This window comes from Aphelocoma coerulescens, chromosome 1A (assembly GCF_041296385.1).
Source record: "Aphelocoma coerulescens isolate FSJ_1873_10779 chromosome 1A, UR_Acoe_1.0, whole genome shotgun sequence".
NCBI lineage: Eukaryota > Metazoa > Chordata > Aves > Passeriformes > Corvidae > Aphelocoma > Aphelocoma coerulescens.
Genome location: NC_091014.1, coordinates 17,825,017 through 17,843,796, shown reverse-complemented (window position 1 = coordinate 17,843,796; position 18,780 = coordinate 17,825,017). Strand labels below are relative to the sequence as shown.

The window sequence follows — 18,780 nt, the reverse complement described above, 5'->3', positions numbered from 1 at the left end:
TAGCACATTTTTATTGTGGTGCTTCATCATTTGTCAGTTCTAAAATTCCTTACAGTGTGTTGGGAAATTGTTCTAAATTTGGCCTGTGGTTTCATTGACACTTTTGAATAATTTTTATGGCATTTCTGGCTCTAATTACAGGTTTCCTTCTTTTCCTTTAATTTCTGTATTTTTACAACAAAACAATCTAAATTATTACAGTAAATTCAATGTTTCATTTCATTCTTGTTTCACAATTATGATATAACAATCCCTTAGCTCAACATTAGTTTGTACTGAAATAGATCCAGATGAACCTATGCACTGAAGATTTGGAAGATAAGCTGTCAAACCTACAGAAGCCTTACAGAGAGACTGAAAAAGAATCTTTAATGTTGGCCATTTGGAACAAACTGCATAGCTATTATTGATCAGGAATAAAACTAAAAATATAGCAATTTAATAATACTCAGATGAAAAAAAAAAAAAAAAAGGCAAAAAGTTAAAAGGAAAGCCGTTCCAAGAAGCTGAATTATTCTGAATTATTTTCCTGGAAATAATTAAAAATTAATGACTAAAATGAATAAGGCATGCTCTATGACGGGACTTTATTATTTTAATTATATCCTTTTAAAATGCTGCTTCATTATAATGTTAGAGGGTGTTTCAAAGACCATATGATTTATGACCCAATGAGACAAGTGTGGCTAGTGTGGCTCTGGATATTTTGGGTTTGAAAAATATAAATTGCAGATTACAATAAGAATTTGAATAACAGAAATTGAAACTGAATTGCAGAAATCCTAAATGGAAAAAAAAAGGAGATAGATAAAGAGAAAAGGAGTTGTGATAAGATATACTCAGCTTTTTACAGTAACTTTTCCCAAAATTGAGAAATTAGGCTACATTTTGTCATTATAATCTGTGTAGAGGTTACTAAAGCAATAATCCAAATAGTTTGCTTAAAATAATGTTAAATTGATTTGTTATGTATGTCACAACTAAATTCTCTCTCCAAAGTTCTGATCTACTGGTAATGACACTGTAAAATGTAGAAATCTGGCTCAAATATTATTCAATATTCCATCTTTTTTGGCATATCTTCATAACAACTACTTCAATAATTTGAAGGCAGAATTTTACTTTTCTGGAATTTGAAAGATTAGTCACATTTCCATTTGATCTATGTTCTGTAAATCTTGTCAGAAAGATTTCCCTACATGAGATAATCCACAATACAGCCAATTTGTAAAAGTGGTTAATTTTTAACAATTACAGTGACAGCAGCTGCAAAGACAGAGGCTCTGACTTCACAAAGAGTCATATGGAGAGGACAAGGGGTGACAGGTGAAAGTTGCATCATGAGAGGTTTCAACTCAATAGAAGGAATATGTTTTTCAGAGTGAAAACAATTATTCACTGCAACAACTTCCCCATGGACATGGTAGAGTCCCCAGTGCTCAAGGTTTTTGATATGTTATTAGACTGTGTGCTAGGTAATCTCATCTAGACTCCTTTTTCCACGAAAGGTTGGATCAGAGGGTCTTTTGAGATTGCTTCCAACCTCGGATGTTCAACGACTCTATGATTGTATATCTCTAGATCTCACGCTCTAGTATGGAAGGCAATATCAATACCTCCATTTTCAGATGGAAAACCTGAGGAAGAGAAGTGACTTGGTTATCATACAGCAGGTAACCGGCAGAGCTGGGACTAGAATTTCCCAAATAAAGAATGCTTAGTGATATTCTTTTCCAGTAAATCTTGAAATGTCATTATAAAGGGATGATTTCCACTTATTTATTTTCACTTTTTTCCCAATTCACTGATTTGCCAGACCAATGCAGAAAATGTGAAAAATCTTTTAGATTTCCAGTTCCCAGGGGTAGCTGTTTATTAAATAATTTTCTCTCAAGCTGACTCATCTAAATAAGATCTAAATTTGTCGAGAGCCAAAATTTGCATGAACAAGTGACAGACTTAAAAATATTTAAAATGGGAAGAGGAAACAGTTTGGAGGGGGTAGCAAGCTTTTCAAAACAAGGCAAATGAATCCAATATCCCATGTAGTAAGATGCTCTTTCAGACATGGAAAAGAAGTTAATATCAAACACAACGAATGCAAGACATAAACACCTGCAAGTAAAAGATAATTTTATGACTCTTGGGGATGATTTCATAATGCATTTTAACTAAAAAAATTTTAGGAAAATGAAATAAGAAAAAACTGTCCTTGCTGCCTTCCCATTTAATTAGATGCTACTACACAGGTGACCACATTTATAAGAAGTTTTTTTAATTAATTTGTCTATATACAAAAGTACGACACATAACTACTCGCAGTACATCAAAATAATTTAAATCTCTGGAATCTTCAGTGTTTGATTGGAATGATGTGAATGTTCACACAAGACAAGAGGAACAGCCATGTTGATGTCAGCAAAAGTGAATCCCCAGCAAGGGTCTGTACCCATTTAACTATTTTGAAAGAAAAATAGAAAATGAAAAGTTAATAACAAAATGTTTATAATGGATCCTATAAATTGTTCAATATAAAAATTAAGGCAGTTTGGCATTTTACAATAACTGATGTGAACTGCACAATTTCAGAATAGCGTACTTAGGGTTCTACTAAAAGCCATTTTTATTGAAAAACTATTCAATTTATTTAACTTAAAAAAAAATTACTCATGGTTCAAAATTCCAAAGACAGATGCTTTCCATCATGATAAGAAGAACTGAGAATTATTTTATCATACTGTTTCAGTTATTGTTTGCAATGCCACGTGTTCCATTTTCTTAATATCTTTCTTTTAAAGAATAATTCCACAAACATCTCTGAGTGATTGTATTGTAACTTCTATTATCACTATCATTCAGAACAATAAAATAACTATGAAACTCTAGGTCAAGTGGAAAGTCTTTGAAAAAGCAAGAATTCTCTAGTACGAGGAGTGACAAGGATTTATGATTTTGGGTATGTTGCAGGGTTAAGAAGAATGAGAGCACATGAAATTTGTAAAGAGTAAATATATTATTTCTTATATCATCTAACTGTACAAATTCACAGACTTCTGAGACTGTGTAGCTACATATAGCTCAGTTAACTGAGAGTTTAAAATGAATTTATAAATATTTGAACACATGATAATCTTCATGTCTCTATTTTTTAATTTCTTTTCAGTCAGTTTTTAGTAATAATAAATCATGCAGTCAACATGATCATCTATGGGCCAAATACATACTTCTGTTTCACCTGCTATCTTGCAAGGTATGTGGAATGGTTGTTGCAAAAGTGGACAAAACGAAGCATGAGGATGTGTTTTACACTGGCCGAGAGCACCATTAGTGCTGGATGCAATTTTGCTTCTCCTGACATTGACTGCATTAAAGACTGGAAGACTCTCTCAGCTTACGCCCAGCCCAGCACAGGGGAGGCAAAGGGGCGGCAACGTTACCCTGGCCCACAGAGTCTCCCCTCTCCAGGGATGGTGTTATCGGAAAATTGTGCTCAAGCACTGCTCAGCAGAGCAACAGTACTAAAACACAGCAATAAATGTATTAACAAAGATTCACCATCTTTCTTGCAATCTACAGGCTTCTCTTACTGTAAGGATAATGAACTATAATTCAAAAGCATTAAAACTTTAAACCTGCATTTAAATAGTAATTATACTGATTGTTTTTAATATCTGCCTAATTTATTTTCTTCAGAGCAGCTGAGTATCTTGAGTATCTTGATTAAATACAAACTCTGCAAAGAAGTCCACTGTCTCTAATCACAAATAATATTTTATAATTGCAGCTATTTTAATTTTGAGACATCATGTAATCTGTTAAACACAAAAGTTGAATGAGGCCTTTTGACTTTCAATATGCTGTAGCAAGTCATCTGCACATTAAATTTTGTGAAAACTCTGTAAAGCCACCATAAAAAAAGAAAATTGCCTTTTCAAAATCACATTTGTATGAAGATGTGTCCCTGTGGCTTCCTCGTATCAGCTGCCAGTGACAGAATGCACACCAGAGGTAAATGGAACTGAGCTGCCCATCTGCGTGCTTCAAACACAATTGTGTGCCAGCAGCTAAGGAGTGTACACAGAGACACACACATATAAATGTGTACAACATCCAGCTCCTTCATCCTGGAAAATGCAGCCGGAAGAATAAAGCCATGGTAGTAGTCCACGACTGCCATCAAAGTTAACAATGCATCAATTGCAGCACCATTTGCAAGGCTGAGACAGAAAGCATCACTATCACACTGCCTCCAAAGCCTTGCCAAGATGAACATGTGTTGTCAGGGCAGACATCAGTGGAGAACAGAGCTTGACAAGCAAGCACTGATTCCACCCTCTTGGTGAGAGTCACTTGCCAATTCTGTGGCAAAGGAATTTCTGAATTTCATAAATTAATTTCGACATGTATAAAAATTTTAAAAATATATAACTAATGCTCTTACCTTCTATTGCTTCATTCTAAGATCCCTTTTCTACAGATTACATTAATATCCGAGGAAGTATGGCTCAGATTAACACAGATTTGCATTGAGTCTACAGAGATCATTAAAGAAGGTTTTGATTGTGTTCTGCTACAATAATATTCTAATTATGAATAGGTATGAAATATTTGCAAATAAAAAGTTGAATATACTGAAAAAAAAGCAACTGAAATGTAATTTGGTCATCTATAGTACCTAATCTATAGTTATTTATATATTTATTTTTCTTCCTCACTAAGTCTAATTGGCATGTAACTATAAAAAGACATTTCCTAAACCTCAGTACAGTCAAGCTGTAAATGAGTTCATTACCCATTGGCCTACTTCCACCAGTTTTTCATATGACATCTTTTATTGTGTGTATTATAGAACAAAGGTTTTAAAGTGATATATACTTCCACTTTACATACTGAGAAATAGTCTTACAACTAAATTTAAAGCTATCTTTTGCAAGACATATAAAAACATCCTTATCAAGTCATTTCCTCAGGTGAACAGATCAACACTAACAAACCTCAGCACCCTAGCAAATGAGGGTCTAAGGTCTAAACTTCCTCCCTTTGCAGCTTTAGATTGACTAATTCTTTATAGACGTTTCACTCTTTTTCAAGTTTATTTGCTAATGTCCAAAGAAATCTTTAAACTCATCAAACAAATGATTTCTCAATAATTACAGTAGTGCTTTTTTATTATCTAGACATCGTCCTTTTGGGCTGTTCAGTATTACGTCCCCCCAGAAAAGTTATTTAATTGTTTTCATGAACGGTGATGTTTCAGCTCCACTCAGATTGATCCTTCTTCTATGAATTGCAAAATACATTTTAAGATCAGGGTACTACAGAGAATATAGTCTAATAATCTAAAATGCATTAGATAACATGGCTCAATACTGAAATACTCTTGTATGGAGGTTGTAGGGCTAATTTTAAAAGTTTACATTTTATTTTAATGATATTGAGTCAGTAGCAAACTGACCACTTGGAAAACCTGCTAGGTTCAGGTCTTCACCTACATAGACAAAGCAAGGCAGAAGACAAATGCTGGCAGTTAGTCAGTAATGCAGGTCGATTGAATTCTTTGCAGCCAGATCTATGCAAAACACATGTAACAACTATGTAAGACTTTGTTCTCCCTGATTAGAGTTAGTAAATACAGATACCTATACAAGCATGCTAACCAATGGAAAAGATTAGCACAGCAGCAGAATTCGGTACTTAATGCACAGGGACAATACCTGACAGGATAAAGGCATCCTTCCTGCCTGCACCTGACCTGGTCTTGCATGGACAGTTCTCAGAGTGGCTGTAAGACCACCGTGCACATCTGACACATCTGCATTTTCTGGCTCTGGACCTTTGCTCTGGCTGTCTCCTAAGTCATCAGCTCACTTATAAAGCAAGAGAGGATGATCTTAAGGGTGAAATTTTAACACTCAAATTAAGTTTTCTCATCTAAATTGAGACTTCCACAGTATAGATATTTAAATCTTACCTGCTAAGGTTCAATTGATAGCCAATTGAGAGAAATGGATTTTTTTGGAAAGGCCTCTTACTACTTCTCACAAGGCATGTCTAGGAAAAGTTATGTGAATTGCACTCAGAAGCACCTGGTCCCTTTCATCAGTTATAGAGAAAACTTAGAGAACTAGATCACATGCAAAAATGTACACCATGATTGCTATGTTAGGTGAGATGAAGCTCATCTGTCCCTACACTTTTCTGTTGAAGCAGTGTAGATCATGTGTCTAAAATTGTCTAAAGAGGCCAGAGTCTCACTGCCACATTGAGGATTGTTTTGCCAGTGCAGGTACTATAGAAGACAGTTTTAATAATGCCTACTAAAGAGTAAGATAAAGCTTGGCATACAGTGCCATATTCCTGAAACCAGTCAGTCCCTGAAGAAGTGTGAGGAGATCCCATAACCTGACAATCAATACTGACATCCAAAGTTTTAAGAGGTCATATGAAGGAAGGGATGAAAACAGCTTCCTTAAAGCTTTTTTTTCTCTCTTTAGGTATTAATTTTTTTCTCTTATAGATATGTCTCTATAAAATAAAGTTTTAACTATGTGTTTAACCCCATGATTCTAAAATAGTGAAAAAAAATGTGACTTTGCATATATCAAAATTTTACAGATAGATAATGTCTGTGATCACTTATACTCCAGAATATATATCTTTTTCAGTGATGAAGAACAAATCATTTATTACCTTATTCATTCAAGTTGGATACTAAATATGAAGTAGTTTAGATGGTATACTGTGATGGATTGAGCCTACCAATTGAGTCAACAATAAGCTCCTAATTAAGAGAATATCTTTTAGAATTAAATCAGTAACTCAATATCCAAACTTCTGTATCGTAGTGCTAACATTTAAACCACTTGATCTCCTCAGATTAAAAAATTCTGATATTAAGTCATTATGCCTGGCTTACCTGAAAAAATGACTAGAATTATTCTTAATACAATAACATTTTTTCCAGAACAGAAGGTCCATATGGGAATTATTTGGAAATAATTACAGCAGAATAACTTATTCTGGTCTATTTCCCTTCTATAGACAAAAACTTTTGTTCTGATAAAATTCTACTGATTTCAGAAGAACTACTCTCAATTTTCCCCACATGAAAGATGAGACTCAAGTTCATTGTGTTCTCATCGCCTTCACATGTTAAACCTACAATGGAGTCTTCAGTTAGTAATATTTGTTGTCTCTAGACTTAGAGGTCCCATTCATCAAACTATTATCCATTAGAGAAATTTTCAAAACATCTCTTCATCTAAGAACCAGACATGACTTTATCCCTTTATACCCTTCATTTTTTTCCCTAAATATGAAATCATCTCAGCATAGAATATTCAAGCCCTACATTCTTCAGTGTCAATTTGGAATATAAACCTGGCCATCCCTCTTGTATCTATTTTAAGGGAAAATAGAACAAGGAATGGATGAATGTCATTTCAGAAAGAAACACATTTTTATGGGAGAAAAAGAAATCATATTTGCTTCAAGGAACTATATATATATATTTTTTTTACATACACTAGTATGACAAAGACTGTCAATCATTGCCTGCATCCATTTTGAATACCTCACTGAAATACCTGACATTACATCTATCAGATGCCAAAATCTACCAGATTACATGATGGAGGGCTCAGAAGGCAAGGCATGTAAGAAATGTATTTCCTTCTTAGATCAGTGTAGTGGTTCGGTCCAAAATACTCATTACTGTTTATCTTCTGTGAGATAAGAATTAGGAGAAATGCAAAGCAGGCACCAAACTTGAAAGAATATAAAGAAGTTTATTAACAGACCTAAAAGAAGAGAAAGAAAAATTATACCACACCTTCAGAACACTTCTCCTCCCCCCACCTTTCTCCCTTCTCCCAGTGACAATGTAAAAAGACAACCCTTGAGATGTTCAGTCTGTTTACCACTTCCATAATAACCTTGTTCAATCCATTTAGAAAGAGAAGTCTCTTCTTGCTCGTGCTATGAAAACATTATCACAACAAGACAGCCGCCCAGGTTGGTTCTCTGCTCGCAATGTGAGTCCCTTCCCCCGACTTGCAGCTTTTCCCACAACTGCTTTTGAGGGTCCACTCTTGAAGTCTTTTGGGGTCCAACTTTAAGGATGAGCTGCAGAAACAAAAGTTCTCTTCACCCATCTCTGGGAGCATTTCATCTCTAAGAACAGAGGCCCTTCTCCTTCCCTGGGAGCAAAGGGTCTTCCTCATCTTCATCGTTAGGACTATCTCTGGGAGCATTTCATCTCTAAGAACAGAGGCCCTTCTCCTTCCCTGGGAGCAAAGGGTCTTCCTCATCTTCATCGTTAGGACTATCTCTGGGAGCATCTCTAGGAACTGAGGTTTTCTCCTTTCCCATTTGGAGCAAAAGTCCTCATCGCTTCCATCTCTCCCTGTTCAAACTTCTCATGAAATTACAGCTGTGTCAGCATCTGCCTATCTCAGCACAGGTGCTTTTGCTTACAAGTTGAATGCTCCACCCCCCCATGCATTCATGAAATTACAACGGGATACTTTGATATATCATAGCTTCACAAGAGAATTTCAGCTTTAAGCATCTCCTCTTTCTCTTCCCTCAGGTTTTCAGCTCTTCACAGCACTAAAAGGGTTAATCTCACCCGGGCCTTGCAGCTGGAATGTCGCTTGTCTCTGTTGGTCACATGATCTTTGCTGGACAGCAGGGCAGCTTTCAGCTGAATCTTGGCCACACTGGAGAGGGGGAGCCGAGCTGCTCCGGCTGCCCATAGCCCTGCTGTGGGGGGGTTCTGCGGGTGGAACCGGGCCCATCGGCTCCAGGATGGCCATGGCCCACTGTCTTGGGGTGACGTTATGATGTGTATCCCATATCGCTGCCTATGCCCAAAATTAATTTTTGTGCCTTTCTGTGCCTCTAAACTGAGCCTGAGAGGGGGAAGGAAAAAACTGAGCAAAACTTTTTCAGGGCAGTTTGCAGCTTGTTCAAGGTCACACAGAGATAGCAGGTTTTTTTTTCCAGCTGCGGGAGGAGAGCAAGGAAGCACCCGGCTTGCTGCTTTCCAGTCAGCTTTTGGCCAGTTGTTTCAGCTTCTTGTTCTCCGGAGAGAGAGACTGAGAGTTGGACTTTGTTTTTCCTTCTCTGGAATTCCGGATTTTCTCCCTTTTATACTGGACTGTTTTTTTCAACCTCAGAGCACATCAGGAGGACTTTCCACCGGGCACAGAGGGCCTGGCCCTGGCCCAAGCCCCAGCGCCGAGGAGACCAAAGGGAGGACTCTTAACACTTTCCCAGGTTTTTTTCCTCCACAGTGAAACATTTTATTATTTAGCCTTATTTTCCTTTTCCCGTGTGTTTGGTAAATAAATAGTTTTATCTTCTTCACTTTCCTTCGAGGAAAATTTATTTTTTCCCGAACCTGGGGGGGGGGGGGGGGAAGGGGTAGTTGTGCCTTCTCTGAGAGGATATATTTCTAAATTTGGCCAAACCGGAACACCCCCTGTCCCCCGCAAGGGGCCCGCAGCCACCTGTCCCAACACCGGAAACAAGACAGAGAGGCTCTGCCTCGGAGTTTCTATTCTGAAGTGTGGATCACAGAGGCGGTCATAACTTTAAGTGGCTTAAAGAATTGTCCATATTCAAACTGGCCAGCTGATAGGTTCTGTCAGGTCATAGAGGAAGCTGTGAGCACCCCTTTGCAAGAACATCACTTCTGGGACTATGCTTGCTAACCCATGACAATCAGCTAAATTAGTAGCAATGGCTTAGGCATCAGGGGACAACTATCAAATTTGAAATGCTGAAGTTGATTTAAACAGTCTAATGTCTGTCCTTCAAAATCCTTACTTGAAAACTCCATATAGCGTACAGATAGGATCTAAAATACTTATAATTTATAGTTATTTACTTAAAAGTTACAATAGCAAAAGATAAATTTTATCCCCAAGAGGCTTTTTTTCTTAGAAGAATACCTGAAGTGGCACGTAAAAGCATCCTACATGCAAAAACAGCTGCCACTATTACCATTATTGTCTCACAATGACCTTACAACATCAGAACTAATCTTAGGATTTGCAAACTTTATATACTAACAGCCTATATCTACCTATCACTGTGAAATATATTGCCATTCACATGAAAATTATGAAAAAAATCAGCATTCTGTGTTTCAACTCTATGTAAATAAACAACCCAACTTAGGTCAGTGCTCCCTATTGATTTAAGTTAGACTAACCCCTGTTTGCATCAATTAAATGAGAGCAGAAACAAGCCCAATCAATAGCTACTAATCTTAAATATCTCTGCAAGAAGTACTGGCACTTTAAACCAAAACACTGACACGATTTTTTTGGCGCAAGTGTGTGTGTGTGTGTGTGTGTGTGTGTGTGTGTGTGTGCATGCATGTTCACAAGCACAGGTAATTGCAAGGACCTGAATCTGGGACTTTGACCTTTGTGTGTAAAATCTCAGAGAAATATCTAAAACATTTTTCAACAAGTTACAGTCCTCATAATTACATAAATTCCGGGTAAAGATATAAAATACAGTATCTTATAAAATTATTAAGGCTTTAAAAAATAAAGCTTCTTCACTAAGTTTTTAAAATCAATCTACGATGATCATCTTAATTGTTACATCTTTTAATTTCGGAGTACTTGAAATTGAGACATGAATAATGTTGATGAAGTATATTTTTAGCTTATTTCTTAGAGGAACAAAACATAAATTGCTTTGAATATTTGATTCTTCATCTGGCAGTCCTTAACTTTTTAAACTTTTGAATAATTTCTGTCCATCTGACATAGTCCATTGCTTTTCTAGAAGTTTCCTAAAAGTGGGTTGTCAGGTAGAGAGTCTTACTAAAAGTGAGATGCAGGGCGAGCAGAGCCCATAACACACTGACAGCAACCAGCTGGCCCATCAGATATGTGTTCTGGCCCAATGATCAATATATGAACAGGTCTTAATAAGCCACAGTACTGTCTCTTGCCTGGATGTATTCCCATAGGAGACAGCTATACTTATTGCAGCAGGAAGGAAGAAAAGATTAGGGATATAGAATACAAATCCCTAAGAAACTCAGTTGTCTGTCCCACTTCTCATGGAAGGACCTGTTTTCCATGTACTGTTATTAACTGTCGCCCTAGAAACCGAATCCTAAAGCACTGGTGAAAGAGTAAACAGGTATTTTTGATCTTTTATATGTACATACAAAGTGCACATAATCCAGAGAGGAAAAGTATTTCTCTTTCTAACACAAAGTAGGTTCTGAGTACACGGGAAACGGATCTTTATCTTCACTCAAGGGCAGCAGGGGTTGCCTTCACCTGTGCCTGCATCACCTGCTCAAGGCGCTGTCAGGTGGCAGTGTATTCAGCTCTACAGACACATCTGATTTCTTCTTTTGTCTTGCAGAGAGGATAGTTTAGCAAGCTTGGTGCACCCCTAGGGGAGCAACGGTGACGACAGAATGAGAACAAATTATGCTTTCTCCCCATTTTCATGGATTTTTTTTTCCTTTTTTGCGAGTGGGAAGATGATTCATTACTTCACTGTGATCTTCTCTGGTTAGGATTGTACTACAAGGTTAGTTTATTTATTAGGACAAGCAGATAGTGTATGTTTGTACTTTCAAGTTCTTTTAAATGAGACCTGAAGTTGCTTAGCACTATGAAAATTATTCAGTACCTGAAACTAATCATCCAAAATCAGAGACACTCAAAACAACCCAACACTTTGGTTTACATTTACTCATATCTTCACAGTGAAGAACAGAAAATTGACCTCCATGTTCCTAATCTTGTTCTTATATCACCTATTTTAAAACTTCACTTATCTAATTAATGACATAAAGTATCATTGAAGCCTGATTATCATCTAATCATGTTGATTACATAAAAAATATTCTGGCCCCAGCAATACAAGATAGTTTAGGTTCTATACAATTTGCACAGGGAAATAATTGCAGTTGTATGCATATTTTGCAGTGAAGATGAGGTAAGTAAGTCTTGTGATGATTAAATTTAAAACAGTGTACTTTGTAATTTCATGAAGGGTGTGGCAAAATGCCTGAGGGTAAAAATAGAGAAAGCCGGGAAAATTCACATTCTACTAAGTTATAACAGTATAGAAATTATAGGCTAAAATACAGCTGCTACTCCCTGGGTGAAATGCAGTTGCTACTCCCTGGATGGAATGCAGCCATGCCGACTTCCCACACACAATCCATGCCAAGGGAGACTAAACGGAGGGTGGAACAGAGTAGAGACACTATGGCCAGACTCTGCTAAAATCCTTGCAAGAAGAGGAACTTGGTGGTACCTTGTAGCTGATAAGCCACATAGCAGCTGTCAACCAAGGGAGGAGAAAGGAGCTTTCTTGCTGTTGAACCATCTCCATCCTAAAGGCTACCCCAGATGTAATACTGACATTATCCACCTCCAGGGCATGACTGCTGAACATCGTGTATGACCAGAGTCACACAAGCTCCACCTAAATGCAAACACAGTATAAAAGTAAGTAAAAATGGGGAGTAGTTATGGAAGAATCCATTGTATTTGCTGGGATCAGTTGACAGGAAACTGACTTCTGCCTCACAGGGATGCCTTTCCTGGGCCAGTGATGTTGTAACTGCTAGACTCTGCCTAGCAGGCTGCTGCTCCCTGAGAGCTCAGTGAGGGTTTCCTGGGGCCATGCCATCAGTCGCATCCCGGAGTCCATTTGGGACAGCCCCGCGATCTGGCTCCGGCAGCCGGCAGCGTCACAACGCAGTGGGGGTAAAGGAGGCAGAGAAGGGGCTCTCATGAGGGTGTGACATGGCTTTAATCACATCTTGTCCCTGCAATGTTCAGAGGTAGAGAGACAGCGTGGTCTGGGTGCGGGGTGGTTTTGTCAGGGGCCCAGGGGCGGGCCCTGGGTGGGGGTGGGTACAGAACAAATAGGGAGAAACCAAGGGAGGGGCCAAAGCTAGGGCAGGGAACAGGGGGAACATGTGAAATAGGAAAAGCAATGGATTAACAGATCCCCACAGTGATAGACTAGTCAAACACAAGGGGTTCAACAAAATCTTTCCTTTCATGTGGCAAATGACAAAGATAAATCATAAAGACAACTAGAAAAAAAGCTGTTGTCATGGAAACTTAACAGTTAAAAATTTCTCATGCTCTTTCAAAACATCAAATTTTGATAATCAGGTTGAATTCCCTGCTTCTCAGACCAAACTATTGGGTGAAACAAGTGCTGGTATGAGTCTTTGACAACATCTTCAGTGGTTGATCAAAGCCATATGGCTACACTGCACTGTAGTACAACAGCAGAAGTTTCTTGAATTCCTTGGACAGCACAGTGGAGGAAAAACATCAACATTCTCATATAAAACTCCAATTTTAGACATCCAGTTATTTTTGACAAAAATATCACTTGGGTTTTACAGATGCTCATCTAGGCTTACAGTGCTCAAACAGAAGTTAAATTCAGCTCCTTGTTTGCATACAGAGTAACAACTGTTTATAATAGTTTTCACTTTAATGTACCCAGCAGTGTAAATTTCTGCTAGTCCCTAAAAGGCAATTATTATATGAGTTGTAGCTCTGACTAATTTCTGGGGGGAAAAAAAAATCACCTGCACATCTCAATATGCCAGTACTTAGTTATTTTATAAGGAAAAAGAAATAGCACTGTCACTAATTGACTTCTGCTTAGCTCAGCTGTTTCATCTGCTCTCAGTGCTCTCTAAAGTTGGCTCAAATGAATAGTGATTCCTCTCTGAAATCAGCCAGATAAGCATGCCTGCAAGAAGCACAATATTCTCCCATCAAATCTGTTATGAAAGGCTGCTATAGCAAAATGGTGAATAGTCCAATACTTCAGACAAGGTCTGGTAAGGGACATAAGTACAACACACAGGCCCATTCAAGTCTAATTATCTCCAGAATCAATCTGTAGGATGAAAGAACTTGAACTGGAAATCAGTTAACTTTAAAATAGAAGATAAACATTTAATTGTCTCCTCTTCCACTTACAAGAAAGTGGCAATGGTCTAGATGGAGAGCAGGAGAGAGTTCTGCACTACAGATTTGGCAGAACTAGTAAGGAATTATACATTATTTTTAGAGGTGGGAAGAAGGAATCAAAATTGCACTAGTAAGTAATTTCTGGTTCAGTACCACTGGGTTTCCAGAGGCAGAAATATCTCCAGGACATCAACATTTTATCATCACTCTCTTTCCCCAAGGCTATCGGCATGAACAGTACCATGATGCTGTAATTGAACAATAGAAAAAGAAATTACACTATCCAAATCCCTAAGAGGGAATCTGCAACCAATCATTGTCTTTGGAAAAGACAGAAAACAACCACTGCAGTTAAAAGTGAACTACACTAGAACAATACTTCTCTTTCCAACCCAAGGTCCAAGTTATTGCCACGCTTACAAATGATGATAATAGAAATCTATGGACAAACTGCTTCGTAATTCTTATCCAAATAATGTAATCACATAAAACTATATCAGAAAAAAATATCTCCAGACTCCCTTAGAATTTTTCTTTTTCTTGAAATGCACATGCAACTCAATCAACGGAAGTAATATATACATAATTTTATTAAGAGAAAGTATACTGTTCAGTAGTTTTGACAGAGCTTTTACTCTGGGAAGGAAGGTTCGTTTTTGCTAGCTTGGCTGCTTAACATTTAAATGTAATGTTCCTGAAATGTACCTTGTCTTTATGAAGAAATAAAATACCAGTAGAGCAACATAAAAATTGTACTAAACAACATGAGGTTAAAATTACTGTCAATTTTTTTTTTAAACCCTGCTTATTCTACATAGCCTTCTAGCTTAACACTTTAGAAACTGAACAATAGGAATTAATGATGTTGGGATTTATCATCCATATTTAGAAAGACTGACACATTGAAGCATTTTGCTTTCTCTCAGAAGAAAGTTAATTTGATTAGATGCTTAGCTGGGTGAGCCATCAGCTGAAGTTTTGACCTGCAATATAATTTAAGAACACCAAGAAAAGATGGATGTTACCTAATCCTGCTGTATGAGTGAAACATATGTTGACATACAGGACATTCAGCTAATACTTGCACTAGGGAACACTTGGCTGTTTTCTGGGGACAAATGGCTAAGCCATTGTGATTGGTGCAGTAAACATATGCTGGCCTAGGAAAAATAAATCAAAATAGTTAAAATTTAAGACAAAGCAAATAATTTTCCATCCTTTAAAAATATTGATGCCAAAAAAAAGACTGTCTTGGTACATAATAAAAGAAAACTCATAAAAAAATTCTCTGTTGCCAAAGCTTAAACATAAATAAACCAACCAGAGAGTGGTCCAGTCTTACTATTGGACAAATAATTCAGAACCTTAAAGTAGCACCTGATATTGCACCCATCTTTCTGAAGTAGTAATGAATTTGGCTTGCCCAGTTAATTCAGTCATCAGGTATCACTATGAAAACTATTACAGAAATAATGTTTTGGGAAGAGAAAGCATCAGGAAGCTCAATTCATGTTCTAAGTGTTATTTTTATGCTTTTATATTGCTATATTTCTACAGATAATTACCAAAACAGCTACATACGTACTTTCCATTGCAACCAAATTGTTCTGAAATAAGCCTGCCATATGTATATTTATAAACACCAGTGATTTAGTGTCATTTCACACAAATCCTCCCCAAGGGATCTATTATTAACAAGAACCTCAGTTACCTCACTTCCAGGGGTGGGTTGTAACAAGAGTAACTTCTGTTACAAGGCTTTTTGAAAAGAACACCATTCTCATATGGCTTTTCTGGAAACTTCACTACTGCTATACTTACTTCTCGCAATGTTGATAAACAAAATTTACTGCCCATTTAAACTGTACTTTACTAGGCTAATACAGCAGCAATGATAACAGCTTAGAAATTGGATTGCATGTGACTGAAAGTGGGACATATGAGCGAAAGCTTCTGCTTCTCATATGTTTGCAAAACAAGCTCCAGGGCCCAAATATAGAAAAGTAAGGTACAAAGGCCTGAACATATGTGCTCTGGGAATGTTTAGAAAAAGGATATGCCACATCAATGAACTGCAAGATGGTTTACCCCAAGAGAAAGTAGACAAGCTCACACAACTCTGTCATTTAATTCTCTTGGCTGCCAGCAGGAGATCTATCACATTTCTTTAACTTCATTTTCACCAAACTATTTTATTCCCCTTTTTCTTCAAAATAGAGTTTCAGAAAAGCAAAAAAAGTATTAAGAGATGCCTGAAAGGAAACAACCCATTTTTTTCAGGAAAAAAAAATGAGCAGGGAATTAGGGGAAGCCATTCCACTATAACAAAAAACAAAACAAAAAAGGACATACATTTTAAATGACATCTAAAAATCTAGCCTAATCCAAAAGAGACCACAAGCAATCTGTTTCCAGAAACTTTATTGTGTTTTGTGAAAATCCTTCTGTAAATAAACCTGTATAAATTATTTAGATTAGCTTGAAAGATTAAAGTTCTATTTTCATGGGATCTCATATAAAGCTTTTACCAGTAAGTGATCACTTCTGGGACAACATTTCAGAAATTCTCCGCATAAAACCCTTTAGTACTAAACACATAATCTTCCTGACAAACACATCCTCTGTTTACCCTCTGCCTTTTTTTTCTTCTTAGGAAAAAAACCCAAAACTTTAAGGAAGTTTGTCTCATCTCATGAGATTATAGTTGCTATTTTTAATCTTTCTTTAGGATTTTTTTTTTTTTTAACAGTAATTAATTTGCTAGCAAAAGATGAAAGACATGTAAAATTGGCAGAGTTGCATAGAAGTGTTTAAAAGGTATAACAAAATGCATAAGAAACCTGTATAAACTAAGTATCTTAAAATAGAAGAAAAACTGGAGAAGTCCTGAATTACTGACTCTATTTTTCGTGAAGTCTTATTGAGGCAGAGTTCTCACTGGGATATGTTGAACTATGCACTAGAATCAGAACAAGATGACCTAATTTTATGTTATATTGAATAGTGTGTGATTTCGGAAAATGTCACTTAATTCCTTACAACTTCAGTTCTCACATTTGAATAATAGGGGCAATGTTTTTTACATTATCAAAAGATGCTTCAGAGAAGTAGAATATCTATTTCTTCAACTACCTCACCTTGGAAAAGAAAAGCCATAATGAATTCCTTGATGAAATATGTTCTCCATTTTGCTACACACTGGCAATTTAATAAAACACTACTACTGCCCTTCCCTGCTTCTTCACCTCCTTCCTCCCCTCAAGGATCAGTCAGATGTCAGGCAAAATCACATTTATCTGACATCTTTGAAGTTAGGAACATGGTGAGAAAGTGGGAAATACCCTATCCAAAGGGAAGGAAAAAGTCTAATGGTGAAGCATGAGAACAGAGGGTTGCTAAAGTTACACAGATAGCAGTAGAAACTGAGGTATAGCAAAGAAAATGAGTTATTGAATCATTGTGGTTCAACAATCTAGTATGAAAACCTTGCCAGTGGATAAAAATGCTGACTCCATCAAGTCCAAATGCTGGACTTGATGCTAAACCAGATACAGGTGGTATCCATGTTATAATTTAAATGTCATTATCTTGGCTTTTCACCTCTAAAACTTAACATCCAAAAATAAATACAAAACAAGTACAAAAATTGCTACCCTGCTGTTTCAGAGAAATGGTTTTATGACAGCATTCAGGTTTCATGCTCCCAAACTAAGTGCTGACTTAGAAGCATTTCTGTATGCAGTGTTCACCTGTCTGGCCATTACAGCATTTCTAAACCACCACAGTGAATTCCTTTCTATAAAAACCTGCATTCTTATTCTCCTGTCCTAACTGCTCTGTGAAAATGGCTGTATCAATCAAGATTGATCATTGTCAAGAAAATACTGTTTGGCAGAGAATTTTGAAATTCGTAGCTGCATTCTGCTTTAAAAGCTTCTGGATTCGGGACCATAAGGGGACCCTTGGGAGCCCTCTGAGAATCTGCTGCAAGATAAGGAGAAGGTAAGGCCACATGTGTTTGAACATGAGAAATCTCTAGCAGCTTCTAACAAGCTGAATCAGCTGCCTGTGACCCAAGCATACCTACTGCCTTTGCTACAAATGCCCCCAATTAGGGGGAAGCCAAAGACCCTCTTAGTGTAGCTAAGGAGGGGCCAGCACTAAAGCACGGCTCCCAGAACATAGCTAACAGATGCAGGAGCACAAAGAGGGGGTCCCATCTCAGTTCAGAGCACCCTACATGCTTTCAGGCACAGTGAGGTGCCACAGGGTAGGTTCTTCAGCAGGTGGTGGAGCAGCTGCCTCTACCAGAGCAGAGGCTTCAACCCCAGCAGAGCTTCAGAGTGGGTGCAGCCCTGTGAGTCCCAGGCTGCAGGGAGTCCTTGGGGCCTCTCCCTGGGGCTGGAGAGGTGGTCCCCTCTCCCACGGAGGTATGCTGCTGTTGAGGAGCTGTGTCACCAGTGGAGGAGTTACAGAGGAAGTGAACAGGCTGTGCAATGTCAGAGGGGATTAGAGTGATCTACAGCAGCAACCAGGATAGGAAGGAAGACCTGTATTGAAAAATAGATGGTATTGAATATCTGATCCACATTAAATTCCCACCAAAAAATTTATATTCCTGATCAAATCCACTCTGGTCCCACATCTTCTGAACTCCTTTTGAAAGGAATATGATTTACAAGCTTCAAGACCACTCTGCAATGTAAGGATCCTGATCTACATTAATGTAAATAAACTCCTTTTATCTACACTATTTATATCTTCCATATCTTTTTAGATATAG

General features: G+C 37.5%; 1 protein-coding gene across 3 annotated transcripts in view; it reads right to left on the bottom strand.

The window, feature by feature from the left end:
* TAFA5 (TAFA chemokine like family member 5) overlaps positions 1-18,780 on the bottom strand; it is a 410,454-nt gene that overhangs the window by 346,380 nt on the left and 45,294 nt on the right. The window lies entirely within an intron of this gene.